The sequence below is a fragment of the Equus asinus genome, chromosome 22 (genome assembly GCF_041296235.1).
Source record: "Equus asinus isolate D_3611 breed Donkey chromosome 22, EquAss-T2T_v2, whole genome shotgun sequence".
NCBI lineage: Eukaryota > Metazoa > Chordata > Mammalia > Perissodactyla > Equidae > Equus > Equus asinus.
In genome coordinates, this window is record NC_091811.1 from 40223851 (window position 1) to 40247144 (window position 23294).

General features: G+C 39.6%; 1 long non-coding RNA gene and 1 pseudogene across 3 annotated transcripts in view; one reads left to right on the top strand and one right to left on the bottom strand.

Moving 5' to 3' along the window:
- The window catches only part of LOC139041654 (uncharacterized), a 130668-nt gene extending 108376 nt beyond the window's left edge, over positions 1–22292 (bottom strand). For all 3 annotated transcript variants that reach the window (XR_011497191.1, XR_011497190.1, XR_011497192.1), the window contains exons 1-2: positions 21915–22292; positions 4852–4903 (exon numbers count right to left, since the gene is read on the bottom strand). This is a non-coding gene — a long non-coding RNA (uncharacterized lncRNA). The remainder of the gene's footprint in view (positions 1–4851; positions 4904–21914) is intronic.
- Positions 20421–20663, top strand: LOC106846952 (cytochrome c oxidase subunit 7B, mitochondrial pseudogene; annotated as a pseudogene).
- Positions 22293–23294: the final 1002 nt, after the last annotated feature.

The following is a 23294-nucleotide window of genomic DNA, read 5'->3' on the forward strand; positions in this document are numbered from 1 at the left end:
GCAATAATCCTTTCTTTCCCATATATCATTTTAAATATGAATAAAAATTGGTTGATTCTGAAACTATGAAAATGATGTAGGCTTAAGTTAAAAAGTCTTTAAAATTCAACAAAAAAGACATTAATATGTCTTAGGATACAATCAAATTTAGAGGTCTTTAAAATAAGAAGGAAATACATTGAATATATTTTAAAATATACATGGTAGTGTTATAATGCAATCCAAATTTAAGGAAACTATAAACTAGTCTGCACATCCAGGAAGTCTTCTGTTCCTTCACCCTCCACAGTCTATCAAACAACTTTTCTTTCAGTATATTTGTAGATCTCTTCTGAAATTTTGCTTTTCCCCCCCCAATACATCCTTGATAAAAGGAGCATATTTCAATACTAAGTTGAACCATACAAAATTCCTGGTTCTTGATTTGTTGGCCTACAAAAACAACAATTTCGTGTAGTTAAACCTAGTACCACAGGGACACTACCTGATTTCATCTCTAAATGTAAGTCAGACAAAATACGTAAAGAGCCACGTAGATAGGAAATATCAGAATGAAACAATAAGGCAAGATTGTGGAGAAGAAAAAGCCCTGGTTCAAGTTAGGAGACCTCAGACTCTAGTTTCTCCTTCACCTCTTACTAACAATAGGTATTTGAGTAAGTCTATTTATCTCTCTTAATTTCAATTCCCTTGCCTCTCAAATGAGAGTTTGAATGTAGACAATTAAACCACAGTGAACTATCACTTCACATCCACTAGGATAGCTTTTACCATAGGAAAGAAAACAGAAAATAACCAGCGTTTACAAGGTTGGGGAGAAACTGGGACCCTGCGCATTGCTGGTGGGAATGTAAAGTGATGCAGTGCTGAGGGAACAGTGGAGAGGTTCCTCAGAAAGCTAAACAGAATTACCACACGATCCGGCACTTCCGCTCCTGGGTATACACTCAAGAGAATTGAAAGCAGGGACTCAAACAGGTATTTATACACCAGTGTTCATAGAAGCATCATCGACATTGACCAAAAGGTGAAAACAACACACATACCTATCAATAGATGAATAGATACAGAAAAGGTGGTATATATCCAATGAACTCTTATTTGGCCTTAAAAAGGAATGAAATTCTGATCCATGCTACAACATGGATGAACCTGAAAACATTGTGCTAAGTGAAATAAGCCAGACACAGAAGGATGGATACTGTCTGATTCCACTTACATGAGGTACCCAGAACAGGCAAGTTCATAGAGACAGAAGGTAGAATAGAGATTACCAGGTGCTGGAGGAGAGGGCAATAGGGAGCCCTTGTTTAATGGATAAAGAGTTTCAATTTGAAATGCTGAAAAAGTTCTGGAAAGGGACAGTGACGCTGGTTGTGCAACATTGTGAGTATACTTTGTGCCACTGAATTTTATACTCAAAAAATAGTTAAAACAGTAAATTTTATGTTATGTATATTTTGCCACAATAAAAAAAGGAGATGATTAATATAATTAACCTTATTATTTTAACATGCATATTGTTACGTTATATTAAGTTTTTCTTTCATTTTTATGGTAGAAATAGTAGATAATTAAGATCAAAAGATAATTTCAAATATTCCTTACTGTCATTAAATTCAAGAAGGAGACACCAAAAAAGAAAATCCTCACAAACTTTGAAAAATGAGGAATAAAATGTACTGTGTAATATGTATTCAGGTTTTTTTCTTCTTATACTCATGAACATATATATGCAGTAAAAAATGTTTAAATATATGTGTAGGTAATTGTGGAAAATTACATCTACTGTGAATAAAAGGAAAAATTTATGACAAGAAGAAACAACAAAAAGTAGCTTTTGGTGGAGATTACAAATTATCTTAAGCAATTTAGAGAATTCAGTTTCTTGAGCTTTAACAGCATTTACAGGGAACATTAAGAAGAAGGATGTGGTTTGAGGGTGTCTATTGGTTTGTCAGAAAAACATGTAACACCAAAACACTGATGTTAAAAGACAGGTAGCAGCTATCATATAATTCTTCACATTGTTGCTTCATAGATGAGTTGAAATAGTCCAAAAGGAAGATAATTGCAAATTTCTGAGCATCTTCAACAAGTGTTGAAGGATTTATGTAAAGTGATAATAAAGAGTGTTATGTGAATGCATGGCTCAGTGGCAATAAACTTCATTTTGGCCATGAATTACTGAAAGGGGGAATTCTTTGTTCAACAAACCTCCTCTGAGTGCTCACATAGCATAGTCTCTGGGCTCTGACAAACACAGATTCTTCTCTAGGGGCTCCCATTTTAAGCCGTGTAACTTCGGGAAAGTTATGTCATTTTTTGGTGCCTCAATTTCCTTGTTAGCAAAATGAGAGTTAATAATAGTATTATTGAGATAATTAAATAAGATAATGCATGTAACTTTCTTAGAACTATGCCTAACACATGATCAGCCTTCCATAAATGCTATCTACTACTATTACAAGCAATGCACTGCATAGTGCGCTAAAAATCACATATGCGGCGTGAGTTGCAATTTGAGCCTATACTCCACTCACTCTAGGATTCAGGCAAATGTCGCCTGTCAGTTGGGCTAGTGATCAGGTGTTAGAGGAAGATAAGAATCTCCTGCAGACTCCTCTCCTCCCAGAGGAAGAGAGAGTTAAGAAGGACAGGTTTAGTTCAAGGAAAAGGGGCCAGAGAAAGAAAAGAGGGTAAAAATACCTAGTACTCAGAAAGCTCTGCTGGCCACAATCTCTGACTGTAATGCAAGTAAATTAAAAGTTAATAAAAAGATAACTTAAATTTTATTTGGTAACTTAAAAATGCACCATTTAGTAACCCATGGGACCAAGCAGAAATCATGATAGAAATGAAGAAATCTTAAACTGAGCAATTGTGAAAATACCAAATATCAGAACTTCTGGAATGCATCTAAAACAGCATGTGGACAAAATTTCTTAGTTCTAAATGTTTATATTAGGAAATATGGAAGGCTAGAAATTAATCGGCTTAAGGAGTTAAAAAAAGAACTGAATAAATGAACAAAAGTAGAAAAAGTAAATAAGAGCAAAAAATAACAAACTAGAAAGCAAAGACAAAATAAAAAGCATCTCCAGAGCCAAAAGCTGGTTATTTGAAAAGATGAAGAAAATAGACAAATCTCTGGTAGAATGAAATAAGAAAATAGGAAAGTCACACATAATTAATATTAGGATCAGAAAAAGGCGGAATGTAATAGCAGATTTGGCAAACATTTAAACAATGCTTAAATAGTAATTATACAAATAACTTTAAAATTTCAACCAAAAGTTCAAATTTGGGGGAAAAATATAACTTACCCAAACTTAAGAAGAAATAAAAAGCCTAAATACTTCTATCGTCAGTAAAATTTTTCAATCATGAATTTAAAATATTCCCATTAGGGGCCAGCCCCGTGGCTGAGTGGTTAAGTTCACGTGCAGGTTTTTGCTGGTTCAGATCATGGGTGCGGACATTAGCTCAGGGTCAATCTCCCTCACCAAAATGAAAAAAAAAAAAAAAAAAAGAAAGGAAAGGATAAGCCATAAATTGAGAGAAGATATTTGCTAGACATACCCATAAAAGATTAGTGTTCAAAACATATTAAAAAATCTAGCAAATTCTTAAGAAAAAGACAGGTTTTTAAAATGAGCATAAGCTAAAAACTGACACTGAAATTGGTAGAGTTCATGGAGCCGGTCCCATGCCTGAGTGGTTAGGTTCGCACACTCCACTGCAGCGGCCCAGGGTTTCACCAGTTCAGATCCTGGGTGTGGACATGGCGCCGCTCATCAGGCCATGCTGAGGCAGCATCCCACATGCCACAACTAGAAGGACCAGCAACTAAAATATACAGCTATGTACTGGGAGGCTTTGGGGAGAAAAAGGGGAAAAAAAAAAAAAGAAATTGGAGTTCAGGACACACTACTCCAAAATATGGTAACTTGGCATATTGAATATTTTAAGGTGGAGGAGTTTGAGGAAGCAGCAGAATCAGGAATGTCACCCTGGCCTCCTCCCTCCCTTGCCCTTCTCCCCTGAAAGAGGTCATAAAACCCTCATGTGGGAGGGACCCTCCCTATACAGGAGGAAATGAGCATCTTTATCTCTAAAGACAAAGGGATGCGAAGAAGAATCCTGAAAAACAGGCCTTGCTCAGCGTCCCCCAGTTTACTGCAATTACCTCGTACTCCTTACCTATCGTATTTCTCCTCGACTATCCACTCTTCACTCAAACCTAGCACAAAATACTCAGGTCTAACTGTTTCTTTGCGTCTTCATTTTCTTATGAAGGCTCCTGTGTCACATAAAACTTACACTAAATAAGCTTGTGTGTTTTTCTCCTTTTAATCTATTTTTGTCAGTTTAACTGTCAGATCCAGCCAGGGACCCTAGACGGTTCAAGGAAAACTTTTTCTTCTTCTACAATATTCAGCCAATTTATATATACTTGTTAACAAATATTCAACAAAATATATATTGAATACGTAGAATGTATTAGGCATTACTCATGGTGCTGGGAATACAAATTTCTCGTGCTCATGGAACTTACATTCTTGTAGATATGCAACTCACAAAAGTGGAGAACACAAATAGCCAATAAAGTACGAAAAGATCTCATTGATTATCAGGGAGATATAAATCAAAGCAGCAATCAGATTCAATTTTAAACTCATCATTGTAGAAAAAATTTTAATGTTGGACAATACCATATTTGGGGGATATTTTAAAGAAACGGGGAACTCTTATATACTATGAGACAGAGGGGTGATGGGGATTGCAAATTGCTAAAGCAATATTGAAGGACATATTGATAACACACAGTAAATTTGAAGATGTGCTTACCTTATGTCTGCATTTTCGTCTTAGGTATATACTGTTCATCTGACAGAAAGAGCTGCAATGGAATGAGTATAGTATGACACCACCATATGAAGTAAAAACCACACAAAACAATTTCTTATTTTGCTTAAGGATGCATTTGCATATTGTGAAATTCTATAAATATCTGATGGAATGATAGAACATCAACTTCAAGGTAGGTAATTCTCTGTTCCAGAGTTAAAGGTGGGGAGGCACAGAAACCAGGGCTTTAAATGCATAGGCAATCATTTATCTCTGTAGATAAATAGTGGGTATTCCTGTGCTGGCTGAGCTATTCTTTACATATGTTTGCACGTCTTAAATACTGAAAAAAAAAAAAAGAGATTGGGAATACCCCAACTCCTATCAAGATCAGCACTAGGTAATCTCAGAAAGGCATGATTGGAATGTCATTGTAACTAGAAAGCAGAGATCTGATGAATAGTATTTCACTCTCTCTACAGAAGGAATGTTTTTAACTTCTTGAGCTGATCTGTAGGGCATCTATAAAAGGGAAGCTGAAGAACAAGAAATTCTCATTAAATCTGGAAAGCATGCAGGGGAGAGATTCAATACCTGTTTGACTTGATGGAGAACCAGATGATGTGCTTTCAGATTCACATCTGGCATGCTTGTTAATAGTAATATTTATCACTGTAAAGTAAGAAATATAAAAGCAGAAATCTCTGCATATAGATCATGTGCATCATAAGGGCTAGGATCATGTCTGCTTTTTCACCTTTGTATCCTCAGCACACAGCACCAAGATTGACATATGAGAACACTAACTCTTTAATGAAAGAATAGAAAAATGAACCTCTTGAGTTTGTGGTTCCATCACCTTTGGATATATTTACCATTTTAGTTTCCAAACTAGGGACCAGACCTTGGAATGGATGAGCCTGCCAAGATAGCGTGAGGAGCCTGCGGACAGGCCAGCTTGCCCTTGGAGGGTGGCAGAATATGCCACCCTAATATATGCCTGTGGCATAAGTGTTATTTTGCGCTGAAGGTACTCGAAAAACAGCAAATGCAGGAAAAGGCTTTCTTTGAACTTGCCTTATCTGCCTAAAGACAGAGCTTCCAAAAAGAACTCCATCGTCATAGATCCCCTCCGCCTAGTTTCATCAACCCGAGAAGATTGACTATCGCAGGAGTGGAGACAGAAGTCAGTACCACATCCAGACAAACTTTGTTACAGACTATCATATTTCCCATCTATTCTTCTAATGGTCTGTTCATCTTCCCTAAAAATCATTTACTCTCCTCTAAGAGGCCCAATCCTCCCTCCCTTTCCCCTGTTAGTAGGAGACCGTATATAAGCTCTCAAATCTCACTCTTTATTTCCTGTGATGTCCTGGTGCATGTAATAGTAAAAATGAATAAATCGGTATGCCTTTTCTCCTGTTAAGCTGCCTGTTGGTAGTTCATTTCATAGACCCAGCTATGGAACCTAGAAGGGTAGAGGGAAAGGCTTTCCCCTACACCATCTACAGGTTCAATGTCGTTCTTCTCCCTCCTTCTTTTCCTCTCTTCCTCTCCCCTCTTTTCTCTTTTCTTTTTCCCCCACCTCGTACTCAGTGCATTCTTGAAACTACAACACTTTTGACTTGTGATTCTGAAAATGCAAGGAGGACAATTTTGAAAGAGGAAGCTGCTGCATCTATTTCCTGAACCTTTCATTGATCTAATTTTGCATATGAAACAGACTTCAGCATTCAGTAGTCAAACCATTTGACTACTTAATCATAAGACCTGCCTAAATGTCCCCAAAATAGTTTGGCTATTAGTGAACCAGCCCTTACAAAACTATCGACTCTGCACATGTGTTTCTGGTGGAATGCCTATGGGAGGCCACATGGCTAATGAAAAAAGCGTTAGAGACATTCTGGGTTAAGATGGTGGATAGAACACAGCAATCTAATTTTGTTCCCTCCTTAAAACTACAATAGTGGTATTTTCTAAAAACCATGAAAGCACAAAGATGAAGAGGACAACAGCAACAACAAACGTTGGGAAGCTGGAAAGCAAACTGATTGCAAACTAACAGAAGAACCGAGAAAGCTGAATTCTATGGCAACAGTGGAGAAAATTGAAAACAGATCCGATTATATTACAGAATCACCCACAGATCTGAATCCTCTCCCCACCTTCTTCCTAACTCCGTGGTACTGGCTGACTGTTTCTCCCTGACTCCAGTAGAAATTGGAATCTCTGGGGAGGATAAAAATGAACGTCTCTGAACTGGGGGAAAGCAGGCACAGTTGAGGACATTGGTACCATGCAAAAATGGAGGTTTACATACGCATCCTGCTCCACCTCCTGCTCTATTGTGCTCATCAGTTCAGTCCCCAAAGCATGGAAGCCCTGTCTTTACTCTCTAGGCAGGAGATTGGTACACTTTTCTCTGGGAGAGTCTGTGCTGCCCAAGACAGAAGTAGAGAAACTGACATTTGGGATTACCCAACAAATAAATGGCCCTACAGTAAACTCAAAATATGCAAGAGCTCTCCATGTACTCAGAACTTCCAATGAGCTCTTTAGTCCTTCACTCTTTTTCTTTTTTTTTTGAGGGAGATTATCCCTGAGCTAACATCTGCCACCAATCCTCTTCTTTTTGCTGAGGAAGGCTGGCCCTGAGCTAACATCCATGCCCATCTTCCTCTATTTTATATGTGGGGCACCTACCACAGCATGGCTTGCTGAGCAGTGCCATGTCTGCACCCAGGATCCAAACCAGTGAACCCCGGGCCCTCGAAGCAGAATGTGTGAACTTAACCTCTGAGCCACTGAGCCAGCCCCATAGTCCTTCACTCTTAATCATGAGCAGAAAGCCAAAGATTACCAGAACTCTAAGGAGAATCTTTATCATGAGAGATAAAGACCAAACAAGCAGAAAAAGCAGTTTGAAGAAAACGGAATATACAAATTAAAGAAAACTTTACATAATTTCTGCTCAGTCAAAGCTTCCCGGAAGAGACTACCAAAAACATCTGTTAGGATTAAGATAAACACCAAGCTTGGTTTATTAGAAATGTGCCTGGCAAGGGAGATGCTGGCCAAATGAAATCGGTCAAATGGACTCTCAAGAAGCTTTGGCACTTGAGCTTTATAAAGTTTTGCTGGGGAGGAGTTTGTCAAAGGATGGTTTCAGGGCGGAAGTTAGCAAGAGTAGGGGGAGGGTCAGGCAGGAAGCTAGGGCTAGGACAGGAAAGAATTGGTCAGAATATGCAAGTGAGCTGAGTCTTTGACTACTTGATAGGCTAGGTGAGGCTGTTTGTGAAAAGGTCTGTGGTTTTATCTTTCCCGAACACATGGGCCCAAGATGAGCTGTTGCTGAAATAGTTGATCTGTTTTGCAAACTGTGGTTTCTGTGCAGTTTTTCTTTTTTTTGAGTTGTTGTTTCTGTAGTTTTCCATTTCTCCATCCTGAGAGAGGTGAGAGAAGATATTGCATCCTTAAAACAAGAATAGGACATTATTTTTAAAAAGCAAAACTTTCATAAAACAAAAAGGAACTTTTGGAAGTTAAAAATATGATAAGAAATGAAAACTTAAGGAAGAATTGAAAGATAAAATGGAGGAAATCGTGCAGAAAGAACAACAAAAAGGCAAGGAAATATGAAATAGGAGAAAAAAGATAAGAAAATTAAACCAGTCTATGATGTTCCCCAGCCAAATAATGGGATTTCCTGGAGGGAAAAAACAGAGAGGAAGAAATCAACAATGAAATAATTCAAGGAAAATTCCCAGAACTGAAGGACACAAATTTCTGAATTGAAAGATCCCTCCTAACAGATTAAATTTGTTCTACCCCGAAGCATATGATTGTGAAATTTGAAACATTTAGGACAAAAGAGGAGATTCTTGGGCTTCCCAAGAAGGGGATGGGAAGGAATGGGGGACAAAAAGGAGAAATAGGAATTGGAATTGCGTTGGACTTCTCAACAGCAACGTGGTGGAAGGGAGGAAAAAGTTTTCCTCCACCCTCTTAGGGTCTCTGGCTGGGTCTGAAAATTAAACTGACAAACATAGGTTAACAGGAGAAAAACGAATAGAACTTTTACATGTCAGTGGGAGCCTTCATAACAGAATGAAGACCCAAAGAAGCCACCAGAGCAGGAAGCCTTTACGCCTTTTAGACAAAGAAACAAATTGGTAAAGAATTGACAAGACAAAGCGGTTTGGGCTATGGGTAGTAAAAGGTAAAGAAGTAGCAGGATTGTTTATACAGTTTTCGAGGCCCTGAATTCTCAGTCGCTGGTGATACGAATGTCTCTCCTCTTCCTGGTACAGAGAGGATCCCTTCGTGGGGGAGATTTATCTCCTGCTTTTGGGGAAGAAGGACAAGGCGGAGAATGTCGGACGGACCTTCTTGCTTCTGCTGTTTTCTCAAACTCCTTCAGCTTAAGATAGTCAATATGCCAAGGCACCCTATTTTGGGGTAGTGCATCCTGAACCCCATCATTGGGAAGCTAGAAGACAGTTCAGCAACGCTTTAAAAATTCTGAAGAAAATCTATTCCAACAGAGAACTCTGTTCAACCAAATTATCAGACAAGCGCTGGTGGATACAAAGACTTGCAAAGAGTAAAAAAATAGTTTCCATTTACTCTTCTTAAAGAAACTGCTGGAGGATATGTGTCACCAAAATGAGAAAACGAAGAAAGAAGAAGGTAACAAATCTAAGAAACGAGAGAGAGGCAAAGGGAATGCCCGAGATGAAAGTGAAAGAAAATCACAGGAGAAAACCAGGTGTCAAGTGTAAAAGGCAACTGGTCCAGATTGGGAGCGATGTAACTCTAGAAACAGACATGTGAGAACATCATCTCCAGGATACCCACTGCCATGTTTAATCAGAATCTTCTCTGCGCTTGACTTATTTGTGTCACTTGCCCCTTCTCCCTCGCTGCCTGGATCATCTGAGAACCTTCATTTCCCCTCACAGAGGTGTTCTGATTTGATCTACTGCTGAGTCCTAGCTGTAGGCCACTGTTAACTAGAAATAGAAAATACAGAACATTCCACACTCTCTGACCGTATTCCTGCTGGATGTCCATTCCTGGACCTACACTGCAAGCCTGTGCATGTTCTTCAAGACTCATGACCCTGTCTTCAAACTGCCTCGGATGAAAGTTCTTATAAACTCTTAGAAGACACTCAGTTCTGCCTTAGGAGCTTTTACCAAGCAGTGGCAATATTGCATTTTTCTTATCCAGATAGTTCTGTTCTTGCTGTACTCAGTGTTTCACAATAAAAACGTAACAGTAAATTCTTCCTTAATGCATGACAAATCGTTCCCCAAAATTGAACTGCATAAGAGTTGGCGTCTTGTTATTGCCAGAACAATGAAATGACCAGGTTCGTCTATATAGTTAGCTTGCTGGGAGTTCTGGGGTGCAGGGAACCAACTGCCAATTACTTTATATCATAATTCTCATTAAAAGGTTTTTTCCCTCTCTATTTTACAACTTACAAACGTAAATTGTAAAAATTATAAAGAAAGGCAAGGGAGTGACTAACATGAAAATCAGGAGGATGGGACCAGGAGAGTGTTTCCTTTGGGAGGGAAGGAGCAAGATGCAGGCAAATTACCTGTGTAAAATCAGGACTTTCCTCCTTAATTTGTAATCTACTTCCTAAAAGACCACCAAAAGCCCCAACGATCCAGCAAAGCTAAGTCTATTAGGTTTACTGCAATAAGGAAAGACACCGCTTTGACAGAGACTTAGTAATGTCTCAAAAGGAAAAAGTCAGGAGACCATATTTATAGAATTTTAGGCCATCACAGGGTGATTCTATGATGGGTCTCAGAAAGCAGAGAGTGAATGGGATTAGACAAAGTGTACCCATAGTAGTTATAAATTGTTTAGAAGAACCAGATAAGGGTCTTGAGCTAAGTATTGCCCAGTAAGCTTGATGAATAAGCCATTTTAGTTGGTTCAGAGTTTTATTTTCTATGAGTAAGTATTTCTTGGAGAGAGTAGCTTAGTTCTTTTTGCTTGATCCTAGTATTGTTTAGCACAAAAGCAGGAAAGAATGATTCATTCCATAATTATTTAACACAAAGACAGGGAAAGATGTTGGTTTCAGTTTCATAATTATTATCTAAGATCTAAATAAGGTAGAGACTGAAGAGTGTTGGGATATCTTTACTGAATTTCTTTTTTTTTAAAAGATTTTATTTTTCCTTTTTCTCCCAAAGCCCCCCAGTATATAGTTGTGTATTTTTAGTTGTGGGTCCTACTAGTTGTGGCATGTGGGATGCCACCTCAGCATGGCTTGATGAGCAGTGCAATGTCCAGACCCACGATTCGAACTGGCAACACCCTGGGCTGCCGAAGCGGAGCACGAGAACTTCACCACTCGGCCATGGGGCCAGCCCCTTTACTGAATTTCTAATTCCCATTGGCATTATGGGAGGAAACTGTACCCAATCTCAAGTCTGACTCAGAGTTGGAAATATTTACAAATATTTTTCAAATGAGTCCCTGAATACATTAAGATATCTTCTACAACGGCATTGTAGGACTGGAAAAAATTTCCCTCTACTCTTCTAGGTTCTTTAGCTGGTCTAATAATTAAATTGACATAAGACAAATTAACGTGAGAAAAACAAATTTAATTTCTTATGTATGGGACCCCCATAAAAATATGAGACCCAAGGGTAAGTTGGGCAATTGAGGCTTATATGCTATCCTGAGCTGAGGAATGGGAGTAGGGGTCTGGAGTTTCAAAGGGTAAGGAAGACAATTCACAGGAAGATGGGAAGAGAAAATGTTTCATAGACAAATATTTGTCATGCCATGCAGAGACACTGGGACGCAAACAGGACTTTGATCAAACAGGCTTTGCTGAGCTCCCCCCAGTTTACCATACCTAGCCCATACTCTTTGTAGTTATCTCTGGTGATAGCTCTCTTCCTGGACCAGGCTCTCTGTCTAAATTCTTTTAGGCAGGGCCTGCCCAGTGGCACAGTGGTTAAGTTCACACGTTCTGCTTAGGCGGCCCAGGGTTCACCGGTTCAGATCCCGGGTGCGGACATGGCACTGCTTGGCAAGCCATGCTGTGGCAGGCATCCCACATATAAAGTGAAAGAAGATGGGCATGGATGTTAGCTCAGGGCCAATCTTCCTCACACACACAAAAAATATCCTATTGGATCTAAAGAATAAATAAATAAATAAATAAGTTCTTTTAGGTAGTTAAGGGGAAGGTGAAAAGCTCTTCCTGAGTCTTTTGGGCCTTGGTTGTCTTCAGCTCAAAATAATCCACATGCCAAAGTGGCACATTCTGGGATGGCCTGCCCTGGACACCACCAGCATCAATTCCAATTCAAGCAAGCCTCTCCTTGATCTTAATAGTAACCTACAGGGGCCAGCTCAGTGGCACAGCGGTAAAGTTCGCATGTTCCACTTCGGTGGTCCAGGGTTGGCTGGTTCGGATCCCAGGTGTGGACACGGCATTGCTTGGCAAGCCATGCTGTGGTAGGTGTCCCACCTATAAAGTAGAGGAAGATGGACATGGATGTTAGCTCAGGGCCAGTCTTCCTCATTTCTCAAAAAGAGGAGGATTGGCAGCAGATGTTAGCTCAGGGCTAATCTTCCTCAAATAAATAAATAAATAAATTACCAAAAAAAGGTAACATATAATGATAAATACTTTTTTTTTTGAGGAGGAGGATTAGCCCTGAGCTAACTGCTGCCAATCCTCCTCTTTTTGCTGAGGAAGACTGGCCCTGAGCTAACATCCACGCCCATCCTCCTCTACTTTATGTACAGGACACCTACCACAGCATGGCGTGACAAGCGGTGCCATGTCCACACCCAGGATCCGAGCCAGTGAACCCAGGGCCGAATTGGAATGTGCGAACTTTAATTGCTGTTCCACCGGGTCAGCCCTAACAGTGCATTTCTAATGACTTTTGTCAAACCAGGAATGTAAATCTAAAAGTTTCAAGTGTCTACTGTACTTTACATAAATACTTTCACAGACAGAATCCTAAAAGAGGAATTTATGGACTAGTAAAGGGAGTTACCCAGTCCTTTTAGATGAAAATTGATCCCGTTAAGCCACTTAAGACACTATCGTTCCCTTTCCTATCTAATTTGAAGTCTTCAAACCTTGGCTGTATTTAAGAGTAGAAGCCTTTTGGGTGGAGCTTGATGAAGAAGTAAGCGAAAGGCAAAAGATAAATGGGACATTTCCCATCTTTGAGGTTATCTTCAATCAGTGGCAGGATGGAAACAAACTTTGTGAAACATAAATTTGCCCAAACTTGGCAATTGTGTGATTCCCGTCAAGAAGATTCACATCATATGAAAAGGGCTTTTGTGCTGTTGTCAAGGCCAGGAGGGTAGAGAATAATTCTTCAAAGTCTAGCCTGGAAATCAAGGCAGAAAGAATGGGTGGCAATTGTTTGCATGAGTTTCTTTTAAAGTATATGGGCTTGCCGTTATTTCACAGGGCTTCTATTGAACAAGGCCTCTGGAGTTAGAATTCAGTTTAAATCCTTGTTCTGCCATGTAATCGCTGCCTGGTCGGGGAACAATTATTTAATCACTCTAAGCCTTAGTTTTTGCATTATATGGGCATAAGAAAACTATCTATGCACTGCATCACCGAAACATTAAATGACGTAAAGAACGTAAGACACGTAGTGCTGTGCTCAATAAATGTTAGTTAGTGGTAGTTTCAATGACTCTCCAGCACTATCCTAAAAATGTCAAAGGTAAAACGCTTTAGAATGGCATCCAAAGACTTTCTTGATCTGGCCCATGCTCGTCTCCACAGTTTCATTAAACTGCATATAGTTTCTTCCACAAACTATAATGTTCTCTGGGTCTCTGCCTTGTTCATGCCTTCACCTCCTCCACTCCCAGTAGCGTCCTTCTTTTCCAGATTCCCTGTCCATTCCTGAAGGCTCAGCCCAGGCGTTACTTCCTCTCCGAAGTCTCCATTAACTGAGTTAAGATGTTCCAGGTACTGTCCTGAGTTTGCCAAGAGTGAGTCCATCTCTTAAAAATGGATCTATCTTAAGTAGGCTATTGGTTTATCTTAAAAAGCTAGAAAGTCAACGTATTAATTTACAATTACATTGAGCTCAGAAGGCTCAGTTCTGTAAGAGGAGCACATTCTTTCCCAACACTCAAGTTATACAGGAAGCCAATCACAATCAGAGGCTCCATCATTCATTTACAAGGTAAAAGCACAGTGAGAGGAAGGGGAAATACTACACTCAGAGACCTTATGATATGAAGGTTGTCTTTGCAGACTGACCTACCTACAAAGCAAAGCACAGTTAGCATAAAGACAGCTAGGTGATCAAATATTTAATGGTCTCAGGCTGAAATAGAAAAGGTTTGTTAAAGGGAACTGGGTACTTGAAGTCTGTTTAAAGCATCCTTCTTATTGCAAAAGCACCAAAGAAAACTTGCAAACTTTGTCTGGCTGACCTAGTACCTTCTCACTGACCTATTTATGGGTGGGTTAATCTGGTCAGCAAACTTTTTCTTAAAGGGCCAGATAATAAATATTTTCAGCTTTGTGGGCCATACAGTGTCCATTGGAAGTACTCAACTGTAGCCCAAAAGCTACAATTTATACATAGCTGATAATAGGTAATACGTAAGTGAATGAGCATGACTATATTCAAATAAAACCATTTGTGGACACTGAAATTTGAGTTTCATATAATTTTCATAGATCATTAAATATTATTGTTCTTTAGATTTTTTTTTCAGCCATTTAAAAAGGTAAAGCCAGGTTAAGGTAAAAAACTAAAAATAGACTGGATAGTTTACTGACCCCCGATCTAGTCAATAAAAAAGAAACAGACCAGGAGATGTGGCCTAGTATTGTTAAGGAAACAAGGGAGTTGCTGAAGGCAGTTCCCTTAATTATACCTTAAGGAAAATTCCTGGCTAGTCCAGTAAAATGACAGGTTAATTCCACTATAGGGCTGGGTAATCTCATTATAGAGCTAATATATAAATCTAGGGTGCTAATTATCCTGTAGTCTTCCAGGGCAGATTGCTAAAGCTCTCACTGCTTTGGACTTCCCTCATTTTTGTCCCTCTCCTCAGGGTTTCTACAGTGACTGACTCATGCTCCAAGCTTTGACTCTAGCATCCTTCAGAATGCAATATTGATCATTTTCCACTACCTCAACACTGTGCTACTATAATGCTACTCCCCAAATAAGAGTTAGCTCAAGTCAATATTTATTGAATATCTGCTGGGGAAACAAAGAAGAGTAAGACAAAGCCATCCCTGTCATTAAAGAATTCCCAGTCTCAGTGTTACCGTGCAAAAGGCAAAATATATTTGCTGCAAGACAAAAGCCAATCCATCAAGAGGCAAGATGGTGGTAGAGAAAGGACTTTTATTAAGTGATGAGCTAGCTAATCAGAAAATGGTGGACTAGGGTCCTAAAGAACCATCTTAAGGGGGATACAGAATCTTGAAGCAGTTATATAGGGCTAGTGGGCTGTAGAGGAAGGGGTTGGGAATGTTGACCATCTGGTGCTGTAGACTGGGGACGCCACACCAGACCTTTCAGCTGTCATCCATGACGGATGCCAGGACAGAATCTCTTTCCCAGGGTCATCGCATTCCTAAGGAACTCAAAAGAACAAAGTTATCGTCTCACTCCAGCTGGGCGGTATAAAGCTAAGCAGGGGTCCTAAATCAAAATGCACACAGTTTTCTGTATATTTCAGTTATTTATTTTCTAGCCTGCGTGCAAGCCAGAATATGTCCAGCTGAGTTAATTATTTAGGGGTTGTATGTAGTTACAATATGGCTCACTTTCTACAAAATGGCTTCCCTTATATCAAGCTCGTGTTGAGCCGGTATCATCAGCAGAAGGCAGATTTTCTTCATATAAAAGTAAATGATTGCAAATTATCTTCATAAAGAAGCAATTTGGCAGAGCCCTAATCTCCACTAGCCTCTCCAAAATCCACCTCAAGTAAAATAGTCTTTAACATAGACAATCAATGTTAAATGTCAATAGAAACTTCCTTAGAAGATATCTTTATTGATGTACACTGTCTTGTTTATTTTTCTTTATATTATTGCCATTGCATTATATGACCTTTCAAGACAGAAATCAATTAGGTGATTAGCAGAATATTTCACATTAATGCAGAGGGGTTTTAGAATACTAACCTGACACTCATTTCACACTTTCATATTTATAGCTTAGGTCATCACTTGTACCTTATATGAACAATTATTTCACTGGTTCTATCGATAGTCTCTGTTTCATGGTGGATTTCTTTGTATTTGAGCTGTCTTAATTGAAGATCCTAAAGTAGAGTAACCAGGGTCAATTCTATTTTCTTTTTAAGCAACTATTCTTGAATTACTATTTTGGAGTGAACTTTTACTAAATTGATTTTGAAATTAGGAGGGTGAAGAAATGTGTTGTGTGGGGTTGTGGGTGAGGGGAGATGGGTCTGTATCAGAGTGGTGCCTTCAGCTGAATGGTGCAGCTGGAGTGTGGGTGAAGCAGGAGGACCATGGATGCCTGGTGATGGGTTTCAGCTTTATGCTGGATAAACACATCAACATCCTATGATTTCATTTTACATCTATTTTATTTCATTCTACATTCAGAAACAGTATCAAATGGAAAGTGACACTTGGATGTCTTCTGTTTTCTTACAGAATTTAAATTTATTCCCCAATATCAAGATTGCTCCCATTTCAGAAACCTCACACTTACCATTCCTTCTTTTTGGAAAGTATACTATTTCTTTTAAGAAAAAAACAGTGTCCATCTTTTGCAAATGACATTTCAAAATAAATCCCTTAGGCAATCCAACTGGCCCAAACAGATTTCCACCCTAAAGCTCCCCTAGTGGAATTTCAGTCACCTCTGCCCTTGAGGGTTTGAGGAAGGCTTCCAAGAGACGATAAGCGAGAATGAGTCTTGACGGATAAGAAAAAGTGGGAAGAGTGCTCTGGAAGACTATCAGCTATCTGAGAGGTTGGAGAGCTTATGAAGAATCTTCCTTGTATATGGTGCTATGGAGCTTCAAATCTCTTTTCCCTATTAGTGATGGAAAAGGTTTAAAGTGAAGTCTGACTGTAAAGGAAAACTCTATTTTCATTTATTTTACACACAATAATTTTTGAGTACTCAGAGCATTCTAGTACTCAGAACACCCCACTTCACAACACTTCTGACACCAGATGTGTGGGTTTTCCACACACCAAGCAATTCTGCGACGCCAGCTGGGTGTCCTACAATTTAACTCAATTCTGACACTATCTATCTGGAGACAGCGTCAGATCCCACAGGTTAAGGGCTCAGTCCCACGAGACTGTCCCCTCACCCCCTCTTCAAACTTCAACAGCAAGTCCAGGTTGTCACCTGTGCTTCTGACCAACCAGCTGTAAACTGGAGTTCCCACCATCCCTTCTGCGGATTTGATCAATTTGCTAGAGCAGTTCACAGAACTCAGGCAAACAGTTGACTTACTGCATTACCAGTTTATTACAAAGAATAGGAAAGGACACCGATGAACAGCCAGAAGAAGAGATACAGAGGGGAAGGTATATGGGGAAGGTAGAAAAGTGTGCAGAGCTTCCAGGCCCTCTCTAGAATGCCACTAACCTAGCACCTCCATGTGTCTGACCTAGAAGCTCTCCAACCGTGTAGTTCGGGCTTCATTATATAGGCACAACTGATTAATTGGTGTTTGATTGAACCTTCAGCCCCTCTCCCCTCCTCAGAGATGGGGGGTGGGGTGGCACTGAAAATTCCAAGCCTCTAATCATGTGGTTGGTTCCTCTGGCAACCTCTTAGGGGCTTTCCAAAAGGTGCCTCATTAACATGAACTCAGGTGCGATTGAAAGGAGCTTGTTGTATGAATAACAAAAGACACCCATTTAACCTTCATTGCCCTGGAGCTATTTCAGGAACTGGGAAGACAACCAGGTATAATAAAAGATGCCCCTATGGCTTTTATATTGGAAATTACAAGGATTTTGCCAGAAACAGTGGACAAAGGCAAAATGTATATTTCTTATTATAAATCACAATATCACACACACAATCAGATTTGTTGTTTTGAATCTAAACTAGAAGAATCACCCTGATTATAAGAAGGAGGCTAGATTTAGTGGAGTCAGACAAAGTCAGGGAGGGCTATGGTGATGAAGGGCAAATACTCAGAAAGCCCTTACTCACTGGTGATGATGAAATATCGTAGTTGGATGATCAGTTTTAACACTTGTTCATTCTTCATAGTTAAAAGTAACAGCTAACTGATGAATATACATCTTAAAGTACATCTTTGATTGCCTGGCACAATCCCTGTTGTCTTGACTCCTGCTTTCATTCTCAGCGGTGAGAGTTGGTTTGCATGATCTTTTGTAAAGTCTCCCTATTGTTTAGGCAACTCTTGCATAGGACACCGATAATTGCTAATAATTTTGCAGTTTAATGTTTCATCCTGACTTTCCCTCTCACTGTCTCCATGACCTTTGTTGACGCAAAACAACCGATGACCATTCTATAGACAAGAGAAATAAGATGAGTTTACTTGAGCCAGAGTGAGAATTATAACCTGGGAAGGATTTAGAAAGCATTCCAGAGAAGCGTGGTTTTCACAGTCTATATCTTTTTAGAACAAAGAATATACATTAAACACACCCAGGATACATTTTCATCACAGTTTCAAAGAGGTATTTAATTGCAAATTAGCAGGTCAACAGGACCCTGATGTCTGGAAAGAGACTAATCCAGGCGGGTACTACCAATAGGGCGTAGGAGGGGAAGCATGCATTCTTATTTTAAGAGAGTGCATTCCTTACTTTAATGGTTATAGCAGATGTATATGTATGTTTCACAGGCCATAAGTCAGGCTTTTTAGTTCAAGCCAAATCAGTTTTGAACCTGAATGGTCACCCCCATATACCTCAGTATGTGAAAATCTCTTGTCACCTTACCTCCAGTTATAGTTTCACTTGTGAAATATACATGTGGGTCATATCCTCAGTAGAATCTTGTTCTTTTTAGGCTCTATATTGTCAAGAACCCTTCCTCCATTAACCCCTAAGTTGATGTGGGTTTATTTAGGGGGCTTTTTTAAGTTAATATTTTATAACTTTGATTGAAACCCATAGCTAAATTTCAATTTTATATCACCACCCAGTGGAGACTATTAACTTGGAAGAGAACACTAACAGTCAGAGGTTCAAGGAAAGTTGAAGTTTATCTCATCCAGTTACAGCCTGCAGGCTGGGGAAGCACCGATCCAAGGTCTTGAGCAGGTATTTCAAGGGGGAAGGGCAGGGAAAAGATTATATAGGCAGAAACCACAGGATGTTGGCCTCAGTCCAAATTCCATAGTGACCGTTGACAAAAAACAGGGTCTGCAGACATGGTCTGGTGGTCTGACCACTGGCGTCAGTTTATCTTTGCCTTTATCTTAATCAGCATAACAGGAACATTGGTAAAAGGTCAGTTGCAAAACAAAATGTCACAAGTTAGGGATTAATGGTTACATATACCTTGCTCAAACTTCCATTTCTCCTGAGAAACTGACCTAGGGTCAACAGAAAAGAATTTAGGTCTCAGTTAGCAAGAGAGAGTCCATTTTCTTTTATAATATTTAATATTCTCCCCTTTTGATCGATGCCTGCCTATAGGCAGATCAATTGATCAATTATGGGGCTTAATTAGATTAATTGTCCCATTTTGAGGCCAGAGTGGCAGCTAGCCCGCTCCCGTTCCATGATGTCCCACGGTGGGACTTACTCTCTGCCTATGTCAGAGGCATCAGAGCCAATTATGGCAAATCCTCTATACGGTTTCTCAAGGAGGAAGGGATCTCATTATACATCAGTATATATAACATTAGACACAGCAAATCGTTGCATTAGCATAACTCTAGCAGATGTGGTACATAAGCAATGTGAGATGCACATCATTATTACTTCAATAATAATCCATAATCCCATGCATATAATTATTATTACTATGACAAGCTGACCTCCTGAGGGCAGTAGTGAACCCAAACCAGCAGGTAACCAACTGAACAGCTCAGAAAAATGGAAGTTAAACCAATTAAGGGATCAAGGAATGGACTGACCTTGTAAGAATTTGGCTAATTTTAAAATTTTAGAAATTTCTAGTTCTATCTGAGTGGAGGTATCAATCCAAGTACAACAGCAGGTGTTAACCACAATACATACTCCTCCTTGAGCAGCTAGCAAATAACCTAAAGATATTCTATTATCCATAATGACCTGTGCCTAAGAATCTAAAGATTTTTGTTGGGCATAGGTGGCTCAGGCTATACACTGGGCTATCCTACTCACAGTCCGGGAGAGGTCTCTTGTCATGTATTCATTCCAGGTTGTACTGATCTCCAGCCAGGATCACAATAGTCCTCCTAACCCAGACCCTTCAATAGGGTTCACTCCTCCTGGGAAATTACACCGTTGAAAGTGACCACAGCTCTTTACAAGGGTACTTGACATGAAGTTGCAACAAACCAGCAGCTGTAGTTGTTGCAGTTCTGACTTCAGCTTTAAGATGTTTTCCCTGGCCAAAAACGCACTAAGTTGTCTCCTAGTTTGAAGCATTCAGGAAACAGTGGCAAGGCAGAGCCACCAGAAGCAGACGCCTGATTTCTATGACAAATATGGTAACGCTGTATTAGCTAGTGGAGCCACTTTTTGTGTTGCTGTATGGGCATACGTAGTAACACAAACTGGAATAGAATGGAGCCTGTCCCCCGTTGGCAGAGTCACCCCAAAGGAATGGAGAGATCAGTAATCATCCCAGCTGGTGTAATATTGAATTGCTTCAAAATCAACTCATAATTGATGCCAAGTGAAAACACTGTGTACCCATTAAAATACGACATGATTGAAGAACAAAGTGCCTCTTAAACCTTCAAAAAAAAGAAAGAAAGAAAGAAAGTGACCACACCTGTTGTCTTCATAGTTGGCAGGATTGTCGTCAGAAAAATCATCTACAATAGACAGAACCTGTCTTTTCCCCCAAGAACTAGAGGCAAAATAAGGGTCAGATTGTAAAATTACAAATGGTGTGGTTAAATGGACAAAGAAACAGGTGTCTTCTATATGCCAGGAATGTAGGCAGTGGAAACCCCATGCCTGTCCTCTCTGTCCACAACGATACATCCAGAGGGAGCACATAAAATTCCAGTATCTTCTTTAAGCTTTATAGACGCATTTACCGGTAATGAGGCCATCAGATTTTGAAACTAGGCATCAGAAAGAGGCAAAGTGAGTGTCCCTTCAGGGTAATTACAAATAGAGGTGTGGCTGACCCTTGAGAATATATTTTTTTCTTTGTCTTATCTTTGTACATACTGGAGTGTCGTGATCTTTATTAATTTGGTTGAAACACTTAGATATTAAATATGGGAGGGATATAGGCTAGGAAAAGTAGGTATGGTTTTTACAATATCCTGTCCAAGTGGCACCATAACTGAAGCCTTCACAGAGGTAGATGCCAGGCTCATTTTGCTGAGGATGTCAGAAAAGGATCAAATTTAGGGTTAGTCAAGAAAAAACAGGGAGCTGCAGAAGTGAAAGGAACCAACTGAACTAGATAACTGAAAGCTGGTTTGGAACATAACCTTATACCTCGATATAGAGGAAAATTAGTAATGGGAATAACCAAGGGATCATTACACCCAGAAAACAACCCAGAGGGAAGGAAGTAGCAAATGCAACACTCAGTTAAATTTCCAGCCGAATTCAAAGACTGTGAGTATTGTAATATAGCATTGTTTTTCCATGCAAGGTGACAACTGTATAAAGAAAAGAAGATATTTTCATTGTTCCATTTGTGTGCACAAGTAAACCAATTTAGGAATGTCAAAAGAACCCCAATGAGGCCATTGTAATTTTAAATCATCCCAGGTTATCTTTGTCCAAAGATCTAGCCATTTACAGCTAACATTTCCATATTTTTTCTACGTGTATCCAGATGGAGTACCTGAAGGAGGCATTTCTGCCAAAGAAGACCAGAGTAAGGGTTCCCCACGGCACTCACCTAAGAAAGCATCGCTTCACGGTTCTGAAAATTTGTAGGCATCCTTATGACCAAAAACAAAAAGGCACTTTCTCTGGATGAAACAATCTTGAAACTTGACAAAGGCGAGAGGTTCAGGACTGTGGACTCTATCTGAAATCTCTCAGAGCCACCTAGAAGACAACTGAGCACAGCAGTCTTGTGCATGTGCCTTATGTTGGTGTTACGCAGCGACAGGAAAAGAGCAAAAGGGTCACAGATCCCACTTCTGACACCAAATATGTTAACTCGGAAGAGAACGCTAACAGTCAGAGGTTCAAGGAAAGTTGAAGTTTATCTGATCCAGTTCCTGTCTGCAGGTTGAGGAAGCACCAATCCAAGAAGGTCTCGAATGGGTGTTCCAAGGGGGAAGGGCAGGGAAAAGATTACACAAGTTGAAACCACAGGATGTTGGCCTCAGTCCAAATTCCATAGTGACTGGTGATGAAAAACAGAGTCTGCAGACATGGTCTGGTGGTTTGACCACTGGCGTCAGTCTGTCTTTGTCTTTATCTTAATCAGCATAACAGGTAAAAATGTCAGTTGCAAAACAAACTGTCACAAGTTAGGGATTAAGGATTACATATACATTGCTCAAGTTTCCATTTCTCCTGAGAAATTGACCTGGGGTCAACACAAAAGAATTTAGGTTTCAGTTAGCAAGAGAGAGTCTATTTTCTTTTATAATATGTGACAAAACAAAAATTTCACAAGATAATTGCAGGATAATCTTGCAATACACTCTGAGATTTCATATTTTATTCTTTTCTCTTATATTCTAGTCCATTCTATTGCACTTCATTGCACTTATGTTAAACACATTTGTATGCTTTTCTCCTGTTAATCTGTCTTCGTCAGTTTAATTTGCAAACCCTCCAGGGACCCTAGAGGGTCAAGGGAAACTTCTTCCTCCACTACACTGATTTATTGTAGATGTTTACTTGTAGATTTTTTGTTTTTTTCCCTAATATAAACTTTTAAGTTTAAGCATTTCTTTCTTTTTTTGTTTTTTTTGGGGGAAGATTAGCCCTGAGTTAACATCTGCTGCCAATCCTCCTCTTTTTGCTGAGGAAGACTGGCCCTGAGCTGACATCTGTGCCCATCTTCCTCTACTTTATATGTGGGACACCTGCCACAGCATGGCTTGCCAAGCAGTGCCATGTCCACACCCAGGATCCAAACCAGAGAACCCCAGGCCACCAAAGTGGAACGTGTGAACTTAAGTGCTGCACCACCAGGCCAGCCCTGCATTTCTCTCTACTACTTAGCTGCATCACACATTTGCCATTTGTAATATTTTTATAATCATTTGGTTTGATACATTAAAATTTTCATTCTGAATTCTTAATTTATGTCTTTCTT